This window comes from Rhipicephalus sanguineus, chromosome 6 (assembly GCF_013339695.2).
Source record: "Rhipicephalus sanguineus isolate Rsan-2018 chromosome 6, BIME_Rsan_1.4, whole genome shotgun sequence".
Classification (NCBI taxonomy): Eukaryota; Metazoa; Arthropoda; class Arachnida; order Ixodida; family Ixodidae; genus Rhipicephalus; species Rhipicephalus sanguineus.
The window spans coordinates 86,622,733-86,647,618 of NC_051181.1; positions in this window are offsets into that span (position 1 = coordinate 86,622,733).

Sequence of the window (24,886 nt, forward strand, 5' to 3'; positions counted from 1 at the left end):
AATGATTTCCTTAGCTATCGTGTGTATATGCTTTGTGCCCTCTCCAAAAGAGGGGTGGGTAGGGGGGGGGAGAGGCCACCGCGACGACTGGGTGAGTCATAAGGAACGAGAAAAAAAAAACGGGGGCGGGGGGGGGGGACGGGAGGGTGTACGTTTCACTGAATGATTGTCAATGGAAGCACGTGGCATTTTAACAATAGTAGGTTCGAAATGCCTAGAAGAAGGGATTAACTCTCATTCGTTTTCGTTGTGTATGTACCATATCGAATAGATTCCAGAGCCCCTTAGAAACGTTAATGCCAGCTGGCTGGAGTGTATTGAACTTGTGAATAAGGTATGACTCTGTATATTTTCTGTCTCCTTGGGGACCGGAAGTTTGACTGAAGTTTGACTGACTTTGCACTACATGACATTGTTATAGTTTTTTTTTTTCCGAAGCAATTTCAAGAAAGAGCGTGGCTCTGGGGTAGTGTACCTCTTTGCCACGCAGATGGCCTAGGTTCGATTCTCGCTTGAAAGCGAAGATTTTTGTTTATTTTATTTGCATCTTCTCTCGATTTTTCGGTCACGGACAAAATGATGATTTTTCGGTCACAACCAATGACGCGCCACCGACGCTGACGCCAGAATTTCTGGAAACGAGCTCTTTAACGCTATCCCGTTAAAATTAAATTGAGCAGATAAATGCGCGTGCAAACTTTCAACTGCTGATCGTTTGCTGGTGCACGTGAGATATTAGCTAAACGAGAGCGTGCAAAATAAAAAAGCACGAGAATGAAGGCCGACAATTAAAGTCAATTAAGCACATCTCATTTCACAATCACAGTAGGCTTCATCTAACATTCCTTGATTGGGAAACGTCATACGAAGTATGTAACAGCTATTGACATGGAGCATATAACACTCATGTGAATAAACATGAGCGCTTTTTTTATGCACAGTAATCAAATTATGTCGTTTGGAATGCAGGGCAGGGTGTGTTGCTTCTCGCAGGGCAAGTGGACAGACGCACCTGTGTTAGTAAAATGAAGAAAAAGCGTTCATACTTTAAAGCTTGACTGTTCCTCCACCGGCAGTTTTCCAAAGCGTGGCTGTCCTTCCAAGTGACGTTTTACAGCACCCCTTCAACCGACGACAAGGCCGTGAGCCAAATACGTTCCTGTGACTCCTAAAGCTCACCTATCCGTCTCAAGGCGAGCCTGATTCAATAAGACACCTTGATTAGCGAACGCGTCAAAATGAAGTGTTGAAACTTGTCTTGGTCGCTTCAAACACACTTAGGAATATTCCATATTTTCGAGCAGCTCGCAAGGTCGCCGCTTCGATTTAATATGTGTTGCTTACGTAAACTTTTGCAGCGATCACGAGAAGCGAAATGTTACCGAGTTGTTTCGAATATTGACAATTCCTTTCGGAGTTCTCCAAGCAGATAAGAGACTGTAGAAACAAATGAATGACAGTGAGAGGAGAAAAAAAAAAAAAAACCCGGAGAATTGTGAAAATTGTCAGAGAACGCAGGAAACCCTAAAAAACGTTTACCTAGACATCACAAGTTACCATTTCTGGCAACTTACGCAGGTTAGCCTGCCTTCCCCTCAACCTTTGGATAATTAAAGCTGTTACTCACTTTCCTCACTTTTACTTTGGTCACAAAACCACAATCACAATGTTCATCATCTTTCGACATTCTCGTAAATGGAATGTTGTGAAACGCGCGTGGCTCTCATCAAGCCCATGACACTGGTATTCGATTAAAAAGCTTACACCGTCTCCGAAGAGCCTTTTGACTGGTTTTATATCAAAGGCCATGCTGGCGCGATTCATCGCTTTATTTAATAACGGAGCCTTTCAATCGATATTGATTCCCCACTTCCGAACATTGTCGCTTCAAGCGATTTTCCCGATACGAGTACTTTAATATCGCTGTCCTCGCACAAAGGCTACAGGTTTATCAGAAATCCTACACCCTTTTGATCCTCACGTTTGTGCGCAAAAGAATTAGAAATAAACGCGGACACAGATATTGGAGTCGATATTTGCAGCGAGCCTCTACCGGCGGCGCTGCCACCGAGGCCTCGGCTAGCGGCGCCTTTCCTAAATCGGTCTAAATGGGACGTCCTTTCAACTGCCTGTGTGCCGACGGCCACTAATTGGGCAAGGCCTAGGCTACGATTTGATGTTTCTGTTTTCAAGAATTCACCCTTTTTTGTCCCTTTCCCCGCGATATCGCCACCTACTCGGTACCGCTTCGATCCCTGACGTTGTCTCAGGTATATAGCTAGTTATTGAAAGGCCCTCCATTGTCCTTGCCTGTACGCAATGGCTGCGGCTCGTTTAGCACTTCTAGCAGCCATTCACCCACTGCCCACAGAAGGATTCTTTTGACTTGATCTGACTTCCCCTCTTCGCCATTATTTAGCGTCAGCGCCAACTCGGCGTCTACAGCTGGTGAACTTATATCGACGGCCAGTCTGCATTCATGTCTTACACACACTACAATGCATTTGAAATATTCTGCTCGAGTTATTGTATCCAAATGATTTCTGAGAGTATTTAAATATGTTTCACTTAGTTTTGCTTCTCCTAAATATTCTCGGGCCACATTGAACTTATTAACTTTGCGTAGCAAAAGAAAAATGCTCTACATGCCTTTATTTATTTATTTTATAACGTACTGCAGACCGGAATTCGGTCCATGCAGGAAGGGCACTCATAGTACACACAAAAAAAGAAATACAACACCAAAATATCAATACAGTGAGTACAAGGAATGCGCCAATTTTCACACTCAACTTAGTAAAGGCAATAACGTCGAAGTCTGGTTCAGTTGGTACATGACGCTGAGGCAAAAACCAGTCAAAAAGACGCCGGACAAGGGGAAGAAGTGACGCACACAACGACTGGGCTAGCAACTGTGCTTTATTAGCTGAAAGCACCTCCCAGAAGAACCACGGCGCATGCGCTGATCACGTAAAACCATGAGGCCAAAACCCAAAACATGAAAAAAGCAAAAGCAGAAAAAGCAGAAAATAAAAAAAAAAACATAACAGCCAAGAATCTACCGCCAGAGTGACAGGAACTCGCATTCCTTCTGTAGTAATGAAACGGACGTACTGCTTACACAATCATCGCGGTGCATGTTTATATGATAAGCTTCAAGGATTTGCGCTCCTCTTTGCCCCCACCTCTACCCAATATCTTAACATTGGTTCGAATTTGTAGGCGCAAAGAAGACACGGACGAGAAGGGGGACACACACACAGGGCGCCACTGCCAACAATGTTTATTCCAAGAAAAACAGATGCTATTTATGCACACAGTGTTGTCATGTTTTTTGCTGCGCAGTCGCATTGAGATATTGCAACTCTTTCTGCGATAAAGATACGGAGGCCACACTCACGCAACGATCACCGGCTTCAATAATCTTCTGTGCCTCAATTATCAATCTATTCCACTTGTCTCGACTTTTGGCAATCACGGAACATGCGCGAAAATCTGGTACACACTTGCAATCTCTGCAGTGTATAGCCACGTGACCCTCTCTGCCATTCCTAACATTGTTGCAATGCTGCCTGAGCCTGTCATTTAAACACTGCTCAGTTTGGCCTACGTACCTTTTTCCACAAGACAGGGGAATATCGTAGACCACGCCAACCTGGCATTCGACATATTTAGTTTCATGGTTTATGGTACAGGCTGGTGCTTTTCGGAGGCAAGGATTCGTCATTTTGCAAAGTTTAGACATTTTCAAAGGTGCAGAGAAGATCACCTTTACATCTGCTCGCTCAGCAATCTTCTTTAAGTTGTGGGACACGCGATGAAGATATGGTATCACAGCCACTTTTGCTTTCTCACGAGATGGCTCTTGGGTCACTTGGCGGGTGCGCGATTTCTTCAAAATTGTTTCAGCTACCGAAACCAGTACAACTTGCGCAAAGCCTGCCTCTTCCAGGCGCTTTACCTGTTTGTCGAAACTCTCCGCTACACGATGGGGACAGGATTTCTTGAAAACGTTTAGCAAGCAGAGGTTGGCGATACTACGCTTAACAAGCTTAGAATGACAGGAGCTAAAGGGTAGCAGTGGTTTATTCGCCCGAGGCTCGTACTGCCAGCAGACATGGTTAGTCTCGAAAAATAATCGCATATCTAAAAACCTTATGGATGAATCAGCCGAAAGTTTGTGAGTCACTTCAATTGGAGATAAAATGTGCCTAAAAGTTGTCAAAGTCTCGCTAACGACTAGGTCGGGATCGCAGAAAGAGTTGCAATATCTCAATGCGACTGCGCAGCAAAAACATGACAACACTGTGTGCATAAATAGCATCTGTTTTTCTTGGAATAAACATTGTTGGCAGTGGCGCCCTGTGTGTGTGTCTCCCTTCTCGTCCGTGTCTTCTTTGCGCCTACAAATTCGAATCATGCATTACCAACACGCCCAGTTGCTCACCCTCACATCTTAACATTGGAAAACAGCGGCACACAACCACAGATCAGGCAGTGGCGGGGAAGATTAGCCCCGTGTGACGTGTTTAACGAATTGTGGTGCTCGCGCAGTCGTTCATTCAAACATCGGCCAATTTGGCCGATGTATACTTTTTCGCATGTTAGCGGAATCGCATACACATGTTTCGCGCATGTAGTGCACTTGGTTTTATGCCGAATAGAACGCACAGGAGTGCCAGTGTTTCCGCGAGCAACACGTGCACACAGCGCAGAAAGTTTGCAAGGCGCCGAAAAGACAACATCTACGCCCTGTCTCAAAGCGACTTTTCTCACATTGTGGGAAACCTTATGTATGTAAGGCATCACTACAACACTCTTCCGCTGGGAATCATTTGGTTCTAGGCATGTATTCTCCGGCCTTTTAAACTTTTGCAGCAGCGTATCTGCTACAGCTGTCAAGACCTGCTTGGGAAAGCCCGCTGCTTCCAAGCGCTCAACCTGACAGTCAAAACTCGATTTAACGCAGTCGTGGCAACTCTTCTGCAGTGCACTACGGAAGCAGTTACTCGCGATCCCTCTCTGAACAATTTTTGAGTGCGCGGACGAGTAGGGTAACAAGGATTTCTAGCTTCTGGGAGAAAAGCACCAGCACAAATGTCCATCATCCCTAAAGTAAGCAAAAGATACAAAAACCTAATGGAATTGTCAACCGGAAGTTCATGAGTAAAAGATAGGGCGTTAGAGCAACCTCGGAAGTAACTCAGAACTTGTTCAGCCGCCAGTGTGACGTTGTCATTAGATGATAGCTTTAAAATGATCAAGAAATCATCAACATATCTAGAGATATGACAAACACGTGAGTCATGAAGAGAGCCCTGAAGCAGGTTGTCAAACTTGGCTAAAAATATATGGCAAGGAATCGGTGCTACGCATGCCCTAATACAGATTCTTTTTTTCTGTAAGAACTGCGAGCCATTGAATTCCACAACCGTGGAAGAAAGATACAGCAGTTAACAGTTCAAGGAACGCGTCAACGAACAACCCACAGGCATTTTGAAAGGAAACAGGACCATTCTGATCAATCACTTCACGCACAGATAAAAACAGTTCATCATGGGAAATGCTATAAAACAAGTCCTCTATGTCAACAGAGAACGCACCATTGGCGCCTGGGAATCCTTTCCTGAGCAGCTCAACAACACCAGAGGAGTCCGCTACACCGTAAGGATCCTGCGAGGTCAAGGATCGCAGATAGCCCTGTAGAAACTGGCCCACAACTTCCTGCCACGTGTCCGCCTCTGTCACAATAGCCCTCAACGGGCAATCCGGCTTAGGGGTTTTTGCGGTGAAAAACATCCGAAGAAGTTTGCCTTTGCCGCAAAAACCCATAAGCCGGATAAACATGCACCGCGATGATCGTGTCAGCACTACGTCCATTTCATTACTACAGAAGGAATGGGAGTTCCTGTCACTCTGGCGGTAGATTCTTGGCCGTTATGTAGGCCAATTTCTGCTTTTACTTTTTTCATGTTTTAGGTTTTGGACGCATGTTTTTACGTGATCAGCGCATGCGCCGTGGTTTTTCTGGGAGGTGCTTTCAGCTAATAAAGCACAGTTGCTGGTCCAGTCGTTGTGTGTGTCAATTCTTCCCCTTGTCCGGCGTCTTTTTGACTGGTTTTTGCCTCAGCGTTATTAAAGGCACTCAGACTGCGTACGATAAAAGAAATGCAGTACTGTAATTACAACAGAAATATTAATAGTAAAAAAGTACAACATACAAAATCAAAACACAACACATAACGCGGGTATTGTGGTAACTTAAAAAGGGTCATTCATTACATGCCTAGAATTCCACTCCAACACTGTCCTGGGAAAAAATGAGTATTTGTAGATATTTGTCCTAGCAAAATGAGGGGTTAACGCAAGTATGTGATTGTGACGTGTACGCCTTGTGGACAGAGGTGTTCAACCAAGAAATCAACAGACCAACCAACCTCCTTGAAACAGGCATGAATCCTTGTTCAATAGAAAGTTGATGTATAGCTGCGCAGACATGAAGTTGTAACAGAAACGATTAAGTCCTCCACGACGTGTACTGCCTGATTTCTTCCACGAGATGAATGAGATACCGCATGGTTTAGTTGTTAAATCTGGGAAGTCTCTTTCCAGCATACGGTGCCACGTTTTTAGGAAAGCAAGCTCTGACAAAAAAGAAATGCTAGGTGTCTATATTGTGAGCCATTAAATCTTGTTAAAAATATGGCGAATTTTTTTGTTCACTTCAAGTTCACGAGGAAGTGTAACTTGGATGCATCTTAAGTTCAACAAATTGCGTTTTGTAAGCATTCAGTACTTTATTAATTTTGAGCTTTCAGTATTTTCTACACTCCACAAATACGTTTTTGTAGGCATTTAGTATTGTACCCATATATTTAAATATTTCTCTGCTTCCAGTATTTCCTACACGGGTCAAACACGTTTCTAGGAACATTGAGTAAGACGTGTTTTAAGTAACCCGTGAATATTCCGCGATCATTTTTAATGTGTCTAGTACCGGCATGAATTTGCGCACTGATGGCAATGGTTCCTTAAATGTCGCTGCAGTAGTTTCCTCCTTCGCATATAACGACAAATAAATCGTGTACCTTTATTGCCAAACATGGCCTTCGCGTACGTGAAGATGAATATATAAGCTCATGAAAGCATGGTGGCTGCCTTTAATTGCATGCAACAAATAATATATCCGCTTTTTTTATTTATTCTGTTCACATTTGTGCATGCTATCTAATGCAAGCAAGGAAGCACACATAAACACGCACGCACTCGCATGCTCGCACTCGCAAAATTTATGAGATGACGGATAAGTACATACTGCAATGTATACAGGGTCCTCAAACTGACACCAATTCTGTTATCTGGTAACGCCGTTCGTGAAGACAGCTGCGCACTAGCAAGCTGTCGATGTTTGTTTGAACGATGGCTGCCCATTTACGTAGGTCACAGACTCCGGAGCCCTAGAAATTCGATTCGAAATCCGCGGATGGAGCGCGATCTCACCGCAAGGTTTTGGGAACGCCGTGTAGATGGCGGCACCGAAAGCCCCGCGCAGCCGCTGCCCACCGAAATGCACGCGAGGGAAGCGACAACATCGCCAGCATCGGCTCTTCAGTCTCTCCCTAGTTTTCTTCTGTATAAAAGGAATGTGCGACCTCCTCCTCATTCTCCTTTTGTCTTTCTATCTCCCTGTCTCTTTCTAGAACGGCTTCCCTCGAAGTGGCACTCCCAAACTTCTATTCCCCTCTCCTTACTCCCCGCCTCTCCTTCTGTCCCTCACTCTTCCCGAGAAAGGCGTGCTCGCGATACCCCGCTCTGGAACGGCGAGAGCCAGGGCGCTCAGTCGGCGTGCGGCTGCATTCGCGGGACGTCGCTGGCACGTAATAGAGGGCAAGAAGTCGGGGCAACGCCGTTCAGTCGTCAGCAGTGTGATTAGAGCGCGGAAAAAGAAAAGTGTATGCTCAAAGTGTTCGTGGTTCCTTCGTATTGGATTGACGCTCAATAGACCGAACGGAATCTTCGATCTCTCACGAACGGTGTTATTACCTCGGCATTCTGCAAGCACGCTTACTGTCTCGGAAGCAACAAGAATCCAGGAAGTTGTCGGCCATTTGACTTCGTTAGGGAGGGGACACGTGGTGCGACAGTGACCAGCGGTGCTCAGAAAGAAGTGGAACATTTCCCGAGACATCCTAATGAACTGTCCTGATCTTGGGTGTACGTGACATTGGCGGGAAAGTTCGCGGCGGTGCACCTCTACAGGATCGGTGATCGTGGTTCAACTCGTCCTTGATTTCCTAGTGATTGCTATTAGTAGGTGTTGCTGAAAACGTTCAGAAATTCGCGAAATTCGAAGCGATTATAGACGGCATAACAGGATTCGAAAAGTGGCGAATGTGATTAGGCAAATTGTTGTATCCCACGTTATTTGTGTCTCAAGTTCTCCTTTCATTAGGGTCAGCTTGGTCTCTGTGCTTTTGACAGGAAGCAGATTTCTTTTTTTAAAGCTGGAAGTGCACTGTCCAGTTTCATTGAATATTCAAAGCATGAGGAGCTTTTCCTTTGAAATAATTCTCGTTTTCTTTAATATGTTGCGGAGGTAGAGAAAGTAATCTTGTGCAATGTGGGACAACGAGCCGCAAGGTGTCGTTTTTAAAGCTATTTGGAATCGCTTCAAACTTTCCCGCCATTTTTCTCATTTGAGCTAATACATCCAGAAATGGCAATTCGGGAAATCTCCTTTTCAGAGCAGGCTGCATCTTTCATCTAAAAGATCCAGTTGTTAGGGTACAGCGTACAGCTCCGATCCGCTTAACGTTGAGCCCTCGGTAAGGAAAAGCCAGATAGGACACCTCAAGCACGGTTCACTTAGACATTTACACGCAACAGGAAGCAACTGCGCAAAACGTGAACGTGCACCTGCGAACGGGATTTTCAGGAAGCAAGTCTGCGTCAGAGAGCGTTGCTCGCTACTTTTAGCTCGCCGATATTTCCATTCACCATTCGAAGCTCAACTGCGGCACCTGGACTATGGTAAATATAATAAAAGAGGCTTTAGCTGCGTCTTATACATCCAAAGCTCGCTCATGACGCCCTAGTCACGTCTTTCATCGCGCTGTATCTACGGACTCTCGGTGAGGCAGCGATGAAAACCTGTGCGCTACGTCTGAGCAACTGCTCTTCACACTGATAAGCGGGACACGGCGGCGTACGCATGGCCCGGCTTCATCGACGTGACGTGGGACAGTTAGTGGCCCCGAGTGAACGGCGGCACCGCCTGACGATTTTCATCGTCGCCTTCGCTACAATACTCGCAAGAGGACGCGGCGTGCGAGCGGCGCTGCCCGATGTCATTCGAATCGGTGAGTTGAACTGTTGTGAAATAGCGTGCCTTGTGTTCTCCCATTCTCTCATTTTTTTTTTGATAATTCATGTTTCGGCTGGCGACAGCACGGAGGAAAAGTTATCAGCAGAATTATTACATAATTTACAACACCCTTTGCACGTCGATGTGAGTATGTATGCGTCAAAAATATGCAAAAGAATAAATGCACCGCAAAAGCAAGATCGAAGTAATACATATGTGGGGAAGGAGGACGCGCTTTGTTGTAATGTAAAAAGAACATGATCAGTGCTATGCATTGGAACCCAGGGGTGACTAAATGTACCAAATAACTACGTTTTATTGTTTCGAAGTATACGTAAACGCTGATGGCCGAACGTTATAGATAGCTTATGATGTTGATTCGATGTAATACATCGCTGTCGGTAGTGCCCGGATGGTGCACGAAAAAAATGATAATTATTTACTTAACCAAAGGATAGTCTGGGCCATATTTTCAAGAGAAGCTCTTTTCGTACAGCGAGCCTACTTATGCGTATAGTGAGATAAATATTTTTCTCAATTTTTGTTGATTTTAGCACCATGTTCCGTGATGTGGCACTCGAAAAGAAATGCTACCAGTATACTGCTGCACCTGATATGACAAGCGTTAACATGTAAGAATGGCAGCTTGCAGAATTCATCTTTCAAGCCTTTGAAGTTGCCGCAATGCAACGCTCCTACAGAACGACGGGCGCGCCTCTTCAAGCGGCTAAAGAATGGTAAACATATGCCAGGTCTTTTGACAAGTGGTGCTTTGAAGCATACGTCTTCTTTGTATCCACCAAAATGCTGTCCTTTCTGAAGTGCGTGATGAAAGAACGGCCAACGTGAAGTTTGACTTTTGTGAAGCAAAGTGGACGCAATGATTGCCTATTTATAATGCAGTACGCCAGGCGTAGCGGCATGCAGCGGTCTGCGCAAACGTAGTTGTTGTCCTCTGTAGTTTTGAAATAGTCTTTGTGTGCGCCGTATTTTGGCATCCACTCGATGAAATGGCTTGTCCTACTCACATCATCTCTGTAAAGTAGAAACGTTACGAATATCGCTGTGAATCACTTTGCTGTGTGCGGCGAAGTAACCGTATTTCGTCATTTCACAATGAAAGTTATCTTAAGCAAGGTTACGCAATAAATAAACCGCTCTTTACATTGAGCAGGCAAGTTAAACACTATTTTGCAAGGTTTGCTTGGGTATTTAAAGATAAGGCGCCATCGGAATTAAAGATAAGCCACAAAGAAACGTACTCGAATATTCCTAACTTCTATATTTTGAAAAACTTCCTTTTACAGACAAGTTTAATGGCAGGCTTATTGTCGCTCCTAATTTGTTGCAATTTCTTATTCGAACTTAATTAAAGTAGAGGCAATAAACAACTGCAATGATGGCCCACACGTAACTGCGTGACTGTAGCCGCGCATTTAAGAATCGAAATCAGAAATTCAATCTTTATTTCACATTATATAGGTTTTCAAACGGTACTGCCACTTATCATATTCGCAAGAGAGACTACATCGCTTTCAATAAAAGACACTGACGAAAGCACATGCGAAAGCTATAAATGCATTTAACGAGCCACGTGACACGCTTTGCGCTAAGCTGACTCGAGCAGTCTGATAAATCGAAGCAGCCGATTCAAGCTTGAGAAGTGGCTGCTGAAGGCTAATCGATAAACGGCATATCGACGAGTCATATGAAATAGACTGGGTTCACGTTTGAGTTAGTTGAGCCGATCGACGTTGCGTTGAAGACTTGTTTGTGCAATGAGACACTGGCGTAGGCAAGGGTTGAGGGGTGGCATAGGGGGAAAGGGGGGGTGGGTGTTCTTACGCTCCGCGCTAGCAATATATGTTATTTGCACTTTGAAATAAATCGACATTAGTAATAGTAGTTCTATCTTCTCTTCCCGAAATAATAATAAACATGCAGGTTAAATCTCACACGATCCAATGTGGTATCATGCAATCAACCAACCATTCAACTTTAAGTCTAACTTTAAAATTATCATTGAAAATGGTAATTGCGAAGACGCAAGTAAAACGAGGCATATTTAACAGCAAAGCATGGAATTCTCGCACGAGCCTATAGTAATTATGTAATTTACTGTTAGCGTCCCTAATTTGCCAACAGAATTATCGCCCAATTGAATAACCCATTTATCTGCCTATTTACCTCTTTATTAACAATATAATGCGCTACATTAATAAACTGAACGGGTGATATAAGCACAACGTAAGACATGTGTGGGAATGCTTGAAAAGCTGTGGTTAAACAATACCATAGCACGAAAAGGAGCTAAGGTAGTCAGACATTGAACAAGGTAATGCTGACATGGTGGATTAACAGCGCCGTGACATGTATACACAGTGGCTACACTTCTTGCTTTCATCCTCATATTTAAAGGGGCCCTGCAACACTTTTCGAGCATGCTCAAAAAGCGCTGCCGATCGGTAGTCGAGCCTCCCGAGAACACGCGAGCCAAATATTATAGCGATGCGCACGGCCTGGAATTTACAATAAATTCTCAGTCAGCTGAAAATCGCTCCCTCTTCTCTCGACAAATGATGTATTAGTCCGCAAAATATGACGCGATTGCCGGTAGTTCCACCATTGGCTGATGTTATAATCACGATAACACCCTCATTATTACTTTCGTTGTTAATTTTGAGTTCAATAAGTATATAATATGTATGTTTATATTCTGTTATCGCGTTAAAAACACGGAACAAACATTAATATTAGCACTTCCGGTCTCACCGACAGCTCGTCTGCTCGTAGTTGCGTGGTTCCGTTTTCTTCGCCATGCGCAGTGCCGAAAACGTGAATATTTCTGTGCTTTTGACCATCGCCGGTTGCCGTTGAGAGTGGCAGCCGTTCGAGTGTTGCCTCGTCAGCTGGGAACTGCATCGTCGGCACGTTCTCACGACCGACCGAGGCACGGGCGCAGCGTGTCTCCGATAACAATGCTGGCGTGCGGTAATGGCGGCGCTTCGGAATCGTCTGCCAGTGCCGTCTTACGAGGCGGTGTATCGGAGTGTGGGCCGAAACCGATCTCAGCTGTCATTCGTTCCAAACGAGCGCGCAGGTTTGCTTCCATGGTTGGCAGAGCGATGAAAACACTACGGCGTTCTAAGTGCACACCCAACATTACCAAACCGACGCGCAGTTTTCAAGCACGCGCGATACACAGTGCGATCGACTCCGCTCGACGCAAGCCGACCGGAAGTGGCGGCACAGACCACGTGGTTGCGCCCAGAGGTCCAGAGAGAAAAAAATGAAGAAAAAAACTCCGCCGGCGCTCTTGGGCGGAGCCTCGCTCCTCTGCGCTCCCTCCGTCGACTCGTGCCTAGCTTTCCGCGCGCTCGCGGCGTTGAGTTGAGGGAGAAAGCTGCGGAACGTGATCTCTATAATTTGGTAACACCACTTAGACTTGACGGATTCGAAAAAAATTTGCGGCATATGACTCGTGAAGAGTCATACGTCAATAATGATAACTAAGAAAGGTGTTGCAGGGCCCCTTTAAGGCGTACTAAGACCGTGTAAAAAAAATTCGGCCGATCCCACGTACCGTGGGAGGCGATGTTATGCGAAGCATGCGGCGGGTAGGTGACTGTGACGTAACCTTTTTTATTGAGCGACATGTTACAAAGTGACGGTAAAGATGTGTATATATTTTATAGGCACACATATATATGTTGAACAGCGGCATATGTGTTATATAAGCAGTTGTTTACGGTTGGGTAACGCTGCCAATGGCAACGTGGGTATTACCAACACCAGAAGCGGTAAGCTGATATGTAGTGCTTATACGTGTCCCGAGAACGCACGCACGTTTCACGAACCCGTGTGCATGTGTCCAACAAGTTCTTGACAGTTGAGCAAGGGCATCATCGCCGTGATCAGTGAGCACCAGCAGCTGATCGTGACTTGTTATAGGATCCGGTCGTGATCGTGGTGACGAGGGGTCCATGTGTAGTGACGTATGTGGTATAGTAGAGCTGTTGGAAGTCGTGGATGCCTCGGTCATTTCGTCGACAAATTGTCTGTCGACAGAGCCGGCGACGTGTCGGAACCTGAAGCCACCCTTCGTTGGTGACGCATAGGCCGTCGAGGCTGGTAGGCTTCGATAGTGCTACGTAGACCAACATCAGTGGATGGTGTTTGTCATATTCGTAGACTACCTGGGCGTATGTGGCCTACGTAGCCTAGTCTACAAAGCGGCTGTCAATCAATCTGGCATCATCCTCTGTCAGCATGAGGCCATCGCCCAGCCTCGTAAGAAATAAAGAGGACACTGCGTCGTTCTGGTGGACGAAGTGCACTTTACGGTGCGGTGATGTGGATATCATATGTAACTTTCGTTAATGTATTCCTCCGGGGTAGAGTATTGCTTCAATATAGCTTGCTGAATCATAGGAATACAAACGTAATGTTTATTAGACTGCTATAAAAGCGGAGCCAACACTGGAACTACAGACGTTAATCTGATATGACGCCTGTATCGTAGGAGCACACATCGTAGGAGTATCATGTAGTGTTTATTGCTTTCTTGTAAAATTAGATAGCCCGCACCACAACCACAATTGACGTTGCACCGATATTACGCCTGCGTAGGCAGTTTTTTCAAACCTGCTTATTGACCTGGCGTGGCTCAGTGGTAGAATACCTGATTTCCACGCAGAATGCTTGGGTTCGATTCCTGCTGGGATCCTAATTTTAATTCTTTCCATTCGTTGAGTCCACGCTGCCGATGTTGGTTTTCCTTAACGCTCTAGCATTTAAGTTACCAGTGTGTGTTCTCGCCGTTCCTGGGTAGATGTAAACTGTCAATCACCTGTGGCGCATACCCGCGCACCGCGACCCGTGATAAACGGGTATGTGCCACATGGGTCTAGTGGAAAGGGTTTGACGACGTACGCGACCGCATTTTAAAGTTTAATCATGTCATGACCCAGCAGTCATATTCGTCAAATCCTCTTACCCTCTCATGCAAATTTTGGTCTACACCAAGTTAAGGAGGCAATCATGAGAGCTCCCAGACGTAGGCGGCTAGATAGATAGATAGATAGATAGATAGATACGCAGATAGAAACGCTCAAAGTGCGAGAGGTTCGCTAAGAAATGCTTCGCATTTAACACACAGAATTTACGATAACGGTTTGCAGCAGCAGCGGCCTTTCTTCCGAACGAGCCATCATCAAAACCGCATAATGCGGGTCTTGTGACATATAGTTAGCTACAAGGCTCCACTTCTTCAACATCACAGTAATTGGAACAAAGCTCTTCGAGCGCAAATAACCAATTTTAAGGAAGTTTTGCGAAAGTCCAGTTGCTTTTCTAGTATAATGCATTGGAAACCCCGTCCTGACGAAACCAAGTGTTTCTTGTGAGCCCCAGCTTGGTTTGTCGAGCCATCGACCTCCATGCTCGACGCGTCTGGCTGGCATTTTTCGGTGCCAGCGTGCAACCATGGGAGAGGGAAACTAGTATTTGCGCACCATACCCTATCAGAGCTACGTGAAAATGGAATAATATAAAAAGATATAAGGGCACTCCTAATGCGCAGCATGTAAGAAATGGTTTTCCGAAACGTAACTCAAAGTTTTTCGAGAACATCCTCGCGAGTCCAGTCTTCCGAAGCAGTTCGAAAGCAGAAATGTACGCAGTTGGGAATTCCTTGCCCAAACCATGTCGTTTTTGTTTGACTTTCCTCAACTTGGCGGACTTCCAGTCTCATTGCAATGTCGTTTTTGCTATATAGGCGTTTATTTATGGATCCGTTGCTTTATGTTTCGTTGGTTTTCCACCCGTCAGCCGTACCGCGCGAACGCGTTCCAAGCATACAGCGATGGAGTGTTGTCAATGATGCTCGCTGGTCGCTCTCTCTCTTCTCTTTATGTCCTTCCGATGTAAACGTAAGCGCATAAGAAAGTACGATGAAGCTACACAAATATTGCGTAACTAAACTGCTTTCTTGAGTTGGTGCAGCAGTCTCACGCATGCTGCACACAACAGAAGCAGTGCACAGAGCGATTTCCAACGGCGCCGCAAACGCCGTAGTACACTCGCTAGATTTTATACTCGATGAGCAACCGCAGAAGCAGTTACTAAGAAAAAAAAAGCCACGATATGTTCGTGTGTTAAAAAGAATATCCACTAGAAAAAGAAAAAGTGGTTTTCTGAGAAATAAGTATCCATCAGAAAGAAAAAAATACCAATGTAACCATTCCCTCAATAGCCGTAACAAAAATTGATGTGGTATATGCCATATATGGTATGCCATATATGGTATATATTTAAATATATAATGATGCCATATATGGCATTCATGCCTAATCGCATCACTTTTTCTTTCCTTTTTTAATTGATCACTTGCTTGGTGTACATATAAGATGCTTCATTCAGTTTTATATGTTTGTTGAAAATCCAGCGTATGTGCCAGACTTTAACGCCTGCAACCAGTGTCTGTATCAGGCAGTAAGCGGAATTTCCGATCAAGAACTTCGGTTTCTGGAAGCTGTATCAAAGAACGGGAAGTGTTTACCTACAGCGTCTGCCGTCGCTTAGCATCACCCTCACACAAACATGCCTGCACCCCCGTTCAACCCAGACGGGCGAATAGCCGAAGTAACAGCAGCAGTAGTTCTTGAGCAGCTTGATTTTCAGCGGCTTACCATGCAAATTATTCCTAACTCAAAGTATAAGAGCATAGCAAAGCGAAACGGGAAAATTGAAGTGAGAGTGCAGCGTGATTCTGCCCTTTCTTTTCTATGGCGTTTTTCATGTTGGTGAACTTTTCGCCAGCAACCATGCGCCTACCAAGGCCACAGAAACGGCTAAGAAAAAATCACAGCATATCCACGGGGTGAATGATGATGAGTGGGGCGAAGCTACGGAGGGAATCATCTGTAAACCGTGAAACTCTTCCGTGAAATGCGCCCAGTACATAATATAAAGAGTGTGAAACATCGTGTATATATTAAACATCAAACTTTTATTGTACTGTTGGTTTACGTGGTCCCTTCATTATCACTTGTGATCGGTGAAATGCAAGGAAGAAGTCCGCTCCCGAGCGAAAGAGCGCCAAGAGCGACCGCATTCCCCGCTAGCCCTGTGCAAATTAAAGGCAAGGCTAGAGGGAAGACAGGACGCGCGTTCCACGACGCGAGGTCGGTAGCATGCCCAATGAAAGCCAACGGAACGCGATCGTGCAAGTGCTCCGGCTTCGCATCGCCTCATGGTTCCATTTAGCGTCCCAAAACCAAACATATTGCTCAAGGTGTGCCTTGCGTTTTTCGTAGAAATAATTTCTTTATCATGTACATTAAGACTAAAAGTTGAAAGCTCACTAGAGTGTATCGCCCGCAAAGTATGTCTTTTAGTGTGATTTAACTCTCGTACGGCAGGGTCCTCGCGCCGTTGCCGGTCCACCTCGCCCGTTGACGATCGGGCGAGGTGGCTACATACAACTACTACTACTACACTTTAAGAAAAACATCTGGCGTTCTTTCGTTCTGCTTTTACAAAACATCTGGCGTCTTTCGTTGGTTTATTTCATCAATCAACGGCGTTTTGAACAAAATTTTTATTGTTTAATCACGCACAGGAGAAATCTCACCAGGCACTACCTTGGAGGTAAACAATGGCTGCTAATGGCAATGAGAGACAGAAGAAGTCGGCTTTTAGCTAACACTTACACTTCTACTTCTACTAACGTTTCCTACTGGAACATGCCAATGGCTGCTATTGGGGAATGAGAGACAGAAGAATTCGGCTTTTAGTTAACGCGCACGCTGCGAATTTTTTATTGTTCAACAACGCACAGGAGAAATCTCCCACCGGCACCACCTTGGAGGTCAAAGCGTAAGACTTGTTACTCACTACTACGACCACGACGATTACGAGGGACGAACGGGTGCCGCCTTAAAGGGCCCCTCACCAGGTTTGACAATTTTGAGCTAACGAGCGCAATGCATTAACTGCGCGTTCACGATTACGTCTGCCAAAATTTGCAACGCTACGCGCCGCGTAAATGGGTCAAATTTCAAGCTGAACGCTGCTTTCCCTTCTTCTCGCGTCCGCGCGCCCAGAGAATGAGGGGATGACGTACATGAGAGAATGGCCCTACGTAGATGGTAGTGCTGTGACGTCGCTCCTCTACGTAGACGACTGCGCTCTGACGTCGCCAACAGTAGCACGTGACACTGCAATAATTACTTGACACGACGTGTAGTTTGTGTAATTTGTTGCTTGAATGGATGAATAAAACTTGAGAGCAATAATAAAACACACAAACGAAGTGTATGCGTTTTCTTTTTTAAATTTTTACTGCGAATCGCAGCGAGATTCGAGATTAATCTACCTCCGTTTCGCACGCGTTCGTGTTCTCGCGCTTTGCGCATCGTGCAGACGCCACTCTTTGCAAAGAAACTAATTTTCTACCGCGTTCCAGCGCTCATTAGGCTCATTTATCCTCCCGCGTCTAACTATGTTCATGCAGCACACCGCTAGTCTCGCGTCCGTACAAATGTTGCAGCTTTCGTGCTCAGTAACAGGTTAAAAGCCAAGTGATCGGCGAGGGCGCATTCGGCATAACTTGCAGAGACGAAGCACAGAGAACGCCGCCACAACACCGCTCGCGTCTCGGGGGCTCGGGCTGGTTCGGGCACGTCATGCGCTCGTGACATTTTGTGCGCATGACGTGTTCATGCGTATGCGTTATGTGATCCTTCTGCTCGCGTGCCGAAGAGGGCAGGGAAGGGATTTGGCTTGCGAAGGCTACACGGGGCGAGCGGCAAGGGTTTGCAGCTCGCCTCCTCGCATCATGGTTTCGCGCCGCTACAAATTATTGTTTTTCTCAGCTTCTAACCGACCGATTAGAAAAATTCTTGTGGCAAAATGCTCTTTATTGGGCTCGCAACAACTTGCAATGTCTAACTAAAATTCTTTAGGTCACCTGGTGAGGGGCCCTTTAAGGAGCTTCGCCCCTAAAAATGTCGCTTATGGCAGAACGCTTGCACGCCGTGAGACAAACAAGCTCAGTATGTTTTAGATGCGAAGCATCTTATGGCGGAGTTCAAACCGGTGGTGGTGGTGGTGGTGTGCGGCGTGACCACCCTTACTGCGCATGCGCGAACCCTCTCCACACACCTCCTTTCCCACTGTCCACCTCTCCCCTTCCCCTCCCCTTCTCACTTCCTCTTTCTCCCCTTCCCCTCTCCCACTGTCTCCCTCTCCACTTCCCCTTCCCCTATCTCCTCATTCTCTCCACTTCCCCTCTGAAACGTGGGCTCGAAACGCCGAAACGCTGCTTCGCATCGCCTCATAGTCCCCTTTAGCGAAGATGGTGTAATTCTCAAGGCAGTAAGAAGCAAAAAATTATATATGATAGGTATGAGGTCACAGAGTGCAGTAGCGTCTTTTTGACATAGTTCTAGGCGTGAAACGTACAGCATCGTATTTATGTACGGGGATATGGGAACTGCGGGCAAAAAATCGCGTTAACCAATGTAATATAGCATGGCAGAAGAGTACAATAACAACCAGTCATCACACAATGCTAATTGCGCTACGAGTGCGTGGTTTAATGTTCCTACCTACTGCAAAGTGCTCAGCCATAATTCTTCATCATCATCAGTTACATGCAGCATCAACAGTGTTCACATATAATTACAGCTGTGCAGCGGGTACCTCGCTTATCCGCAGAAAGACAAATAATGGCGTTGTGGGTGTTGTCCTACTTCACAAAAATTATGATTCATGGTGTAGTGGATACCTTGTACGTGTACTTTTATTAGTTGCCCCAAGAGTGTTTACAACGGGCGCTAAAAGGACCGCTCTTCCACCTTTCGATGGGACTGCGTCGCACGTTCCGCGCAGGCCTGGAGTTTTAGAGCGCAGATCCTAGGCGCCCGCTCCTGCGTTGAGCGGCGTCGCCGTTGGCGTCGGCAACGGATAGAGCGAACGAGGACGAAAGAGAGCGAACGCGTAGCACTCGAGCGCTGGCAGTTTCTGTGGCAATATGTAACGAATGTTACATTGCAAGGACTGCGGATATCGAAAACTTCAAACACAGTGGGCGTTGCCCCAACGTGAGGATTCGGTCTGAATTCGCATTGGGTGTGTACCGTAGTCGTCAGCGATTTTTTTCTTCATGTCGGTGTTTGAAACTCCTTCACAAAAGACCCTACGCAGGCGCGTAATGTCCGGCAAGAAATCGTGTTAACAGGTGCTACACAACGGGGTGGAAGAGTAAAATAACAACCAGGAGTCACAAAATGCGAATTGCGTAACGAGTGCGTTGTTTAAAGCTTCCAAATCGTTACAAGACGCCCAGGCCCGCAGAGAAAGAAAGCGGGGGGCAGGGGCCCGCCCTCTCTTCCTAAAATTTTGGTAGAGAGGGGTGTTTCACCAAAAATAAATAATGAAAATTGGTGGTCTTCCCAAATAGTCAAGGCCTTCAGCAAGCCCCCCCCCCCTCCCCCCCGAAAAATGTTTCTGGCTACGGGCCTGGCTCAGCCATAATTCTTCATCGTCATCAGCCACAGCACCAACAAAGTGCACATATGCGTCGTAATGTCTTACCCCCCCCCCCCCATATTGGCATAGTGGGTGCTTCCCTACTTCGCAAAAATTATAACGATTTATGACGCAGTGGGTGTCTTTGAAGTTTACTTGTAATTGCCTCAGAAGAGATTACAACGGGCCGCTTATCCAGCTTTTGTGGCTGTCATAGTGTCTTCACCTTTCTCTTGTGTCCGTGTTTCCCTGCCATTCTTTTTCACATAAATACCTACCAACTAGCTCAGCTGTCTCTTATTCTAAGTCCCAGCTTTCGCTGTGACTGCGCTGCATGTCGCGCAGGCCTGGCGTTTTCTTGTTTTTTTTTTCGCCACTTTCTGTAGGCTGTTGCTCAATTTGATGTCATATCGTTAGCAGAGATGTCATATTGTTAGCAATTAATTTGATGTCATATCGTTAGCAATTATTAGTCCATCCTCCTTTAGAGGTAAGATCCATATCCGATCGTTGTTATTGTCAATTTTAATGCGCGGTTTTTTTTCGTATCGATGAAGATACGTCTACGCGCATGTAGATGAAATTTTGCACGATGACATACAGCAATTTTGTTAGGAACAACTGCTGAACGACGCACAAAATGACGTCATTATCCGCCGCAGTATTGCGTGCTGTGCCCTCTGAAATACGTCGTTTGACTTTGCCATTTTCGAGACCTGTAAGACTTATCGCCATATGTGATTCATTTCGGCCGTTGACGCTGTTTTCACTTTTGGTTTTCGCAATGAGGGACATTGCGGTAATAAACTGCCATTTTTTCACTAATTCTTTCTTCAATGGACACCGTGAAATTCCCGTCCAATGGGGTAATGCTGCTTCCGGCTTCCGAAATGCGCACAAAAGCAAAACTTTCTTTAAGGTTTTTATTTTGACCAAAACTTGCACTCATTGCCAAGCATTGTTATGGCGCCATAGCTCTATGTTAAGCGCGCTCGACTGCCGTTCGCGTTCATCAGATCTGTGCAGCTAGGCAGACCTTTACATCCGGCGAATTTGTAGGCTAGTGCGCACCAGAAAAATATTTCTCTATCTCTCACAAATCAACATTACTTTGTTCGCTTTGGTCACATTTGCACTGAAGGCGGTTGTGAAGTGACTTTCCAGTTCTCACTGCAGCAGCTTTGAGCATGTATGAGCTGTCACATAAAAACAATCAAGAAGTTAGCTTTAAATGCACGGTAAAGAACTAATGCGACAAAATGCGCTTTTTTGCCCTATTATCCCGGCCTGATGATTATCATGAGATGATGCGCAAAATTCCCAGAGTTTAAATTAATTTTATTTGCCGATGCCTCTTTCATCTTACCACAAAATACTTTCAGTTGGTCAAGAACACACGAAAGTAATTTATGCTGGTTGACTCATTGTCAGCCAGACTAATCGTCAGACTCTCTGTCAGCGCTGATGCTTTTTATACGGTCCAGATTTCTTAACATAGCCTGTAATGCAATATTATCGGATCAGGATGTCTTGATATTTATGACCCCATGCTCTATTCCATGAGCGCGAATTATGTTTGTACCATGCCGTGTTTACGGTGTTTTAGTAGTGTGACACCATTATCAGTATTGCATAAGCAGGCATAAACAACGCACCAAGGGCAATAAGGAGTTCGTAATTGGAGAACGGAAAACCAAGCGCACAATGGATGCCACCTTCCAAGTTATTCTAACCCAGACTCACATGTTCTAGTTCAACAAAGCGCAAACGCTTAGCTTTTAACCGCTCACCGACACCACTCAAACTCGCTGAGACGTTTCTTCTTTTTATTCTGGTTTGATATATTCGAGGTGGTTTCTGCACTTGCGCTTTAACTTTAGGTGACTTAGTAGAAATGTAGTTTCTAAACTCCCTTCGTTTGCTCCTGCCCACCGCCTCCCCGCTTCGTACACACAAACACACTTTTGTTTTCTTCTAAAGGAAGCTATTTCCCTGCCACTAATGAACACCACACGGATGGAGAGCCTTCGTGACGGCCTTTAATTAAAACCGGCGACTGATACCACGCGAACGCACGCTGCGCCGCCGAAACAAGTCGCCGGCTCTCGCCAAGTCATTTGCGGCACTTACTGGAGCAGGGGAGAATGCGACAGGCACGCCGAAAGAGCCCTCGTTAATCGCTGTGGTCGCACAGAGGAAGCAAGACGCGCCAGGCCTTGGCTCGATGTAACCGCGCGTACGCTGTCGGAAGTCCCTGTCACCCCGATGGAATCTAAGCACAGCGTCCTCACAGAGAGCTCATTTGAGGACGAAACGCAATCCGGTGCACGTAAACCCCGGCTCGGATGTCGAGTTGCGAGCCGTCTCCACCGTGAAACGATCCCCCTCTCTAGGGCACATTGGGTACATGAAATCCTCGATGATTAAGTTGTTTACTAAAGCAACGCACAGAAAAGTGTCAAAGTTGCATGACAGATGATGAGGCGCGTTCGAAGAGAGCCTGGAAGTGGCGGCTGTATCGTCACTACACATTCGTACGCAAAAGAAACCGCCTAGCAAGTCGCGCGGAAGGTAGAATCGCAAAGGCGCTTTCTGTATCGTTCCAATAAAAGAAAGCTGTGATGCAGCGGATATAAATGCCTTGCTGTCAATCATTTCATAGAGCAAGTTACTGTATAGCTCAATTCTAGGCCACATAGTCCGCCAGACCGGGTGATAGCATAGCCTTCGCGACGAATAACCTTCTCTGCTGCAAAATAGGACAAGTGTTTCTTTATTGTTTTTTGTTTCATTTTCTAAGAAGAGACGTCTTCGATTTTCATAAACTTCGGTTACGAAGTCACCCTTTCTATACCAGGAAAAATGCGTAACACAGTTAATGCAGGTCTACTAAGCGAAGCGAGAAACTACGGATCATCGCCTTAACTCCTGCAAAATGACCATCGTCAAGCAGTATGATTGTGATGGGAGAAGTGCGCGAGTATCGGTGTGGTGTGGCGGAGCCGACATGGACAGAGCGACACGGGAAGAAGCGCAGCGGCAAGACTTGCGCAAATAGGAAGATGACGATGGGCTGTGCCACGAGGACACGAGTGAAAAAATTACACCGTCTCCCGCTAAAGGGGACCATGATGCGATGCGAAGCCGGAGCACTTGCACGATCGCGTTCCGTTGGCATTCGTTGGGCATGCTACCGACCTCGCGTCGTGGAACGCGAAGAGGAACGCCATGCGCGTCGTGTCTTCCCTCTAGCCTGGTCGGTAATTCTCACAGGGCTAGCGGGGAACGCGGTCAGCAGGCGCGCGAGAGGGGGGGAGCGTAGGAGAGGAGAGAGAGGGGGAGGGCACGCGCATGCGCTGGCGCTCATCGCGGCGTTGCGCAGGAGAGAATGCCACACGCTAGAGCACGGGAGTGGAGAGGGTGAGAGGGGAGATGGGATGTGGAGAGGAGGTGGAGAGGGTCCGCGCATGCGCAGTAAGGGTGGTGACGCCAGCACGCCACCACCGGATTGAACTTCGCCATAAGATGCTTCGCATCAAAATGAATTGGAGAGCCGAATGGCGTCGCTGAAGAGAGAGAGAGAGAGAGAGAGAAATAGATGAAAAGGAAGAGGCAGGGAGGTTAACCTGGTGCGAGCGACCGGTTTGCTACCCTGCACAGGGGTGGGGATATAGGGGTCGGAAAGAGGACAGAGAGAGAGGGAGATAAAATAAAACAAAACAAAACATGCACACATGCACACACATGCAGGACGTCCTATCACAGCCGTTCTGATAGCCCGGTTGAACGCAGAAAGCGCATTAGCGCTTGCACAGCCTTCTTCTGAGACGTAAAGTCCTGTCGGTGGCGCAGGATTCTTTCTTCCGAAAGAGTTCGGTCGTCCAATTTGTCAAGCGCGTTGTAAAGCGACTGTCTCTGCGAACAGTACTGTGGACAGTCGCACAGAATATGCTTAATTGTTTCATCACTTCCGCAGTGGTCACAAGCTGCGGTGTCGGCCATTCCTATGCGGAACGCGTACGCACAGGTAAATGCGACACCCAATCATAACCTGCACAGAAGGGTAGCGTCACCTCGACGAAGTCCTGGGGGAATTCGAAGGCTGAGAGTTGGGTCTAGGGCATATAGTCGTGCGTGCTGGAAGTGTGGCTCTTTCCACTTCGACGTGGTGAGTTGGCGAGCAAGCACGCGGAGCTTCCGTGCAGCGTCAGTTCTGGAGAGCGGTATTAAGAGTTGATCGTATTCAGTATGGGCGCAACGGGCAGCTTGATCGGCCCGTTCATTACCGATAATCCCACAGTGACTTGGAAGCCACTGAAAAGTTATTTCATGCCCTTTCTCAGTTAAATGGTGCGTCTGTTCTGCAATCTCAAATACAAGTTGTTCGTGCGGGCCGCGTCGTAAAGGTGACAGAAGAGACTGTAGTGCCGCCTTGGAGTTACTGAACACAGTCCATTTTTGTGCCCGTTCATCACTTATGAAATGTAATGCGACACGAAGTGCTGCGAGCTCTGCTGCCGTCGATGTCGTAAGGTGGGAGGTCTTGAATTTGATTGATGTGGCTTTAATCGGTATCACAACTGCTGCAGTTGAGCTGTTTGGCAAAACGGATCCGTCAGTGTATACGTGTACATAGCCTTGGTACTTCTCATATAGCAGGAGTAAAGCGAGCTGTTTAAGGGCAGGTGACGACATTTCCGCTTTTTTCCGGATGCCAGGTATTGTTAGGCTGATGTTGGGCTGAGTCAGGCACCACGGAGGAATCGAAGGTCTCGCGGCGGGCATGAAGCATGTTGGTAAAGACTCGCGATACGTGGTTACCGTTTGGCAAAAAGATGCGCGTGGTCTGTTTGCTGGTAAAGACGCTAGGTGGTGGCGGGGAGTCCGAGCCAGATGTTTATATGTGTCCTGAGTGTTTCAACGTCAATGTGTGTCTTGATGAGATGGTCTCCGGCGATCGCTATAGAAGCCGCCGTCGATGCACTACGA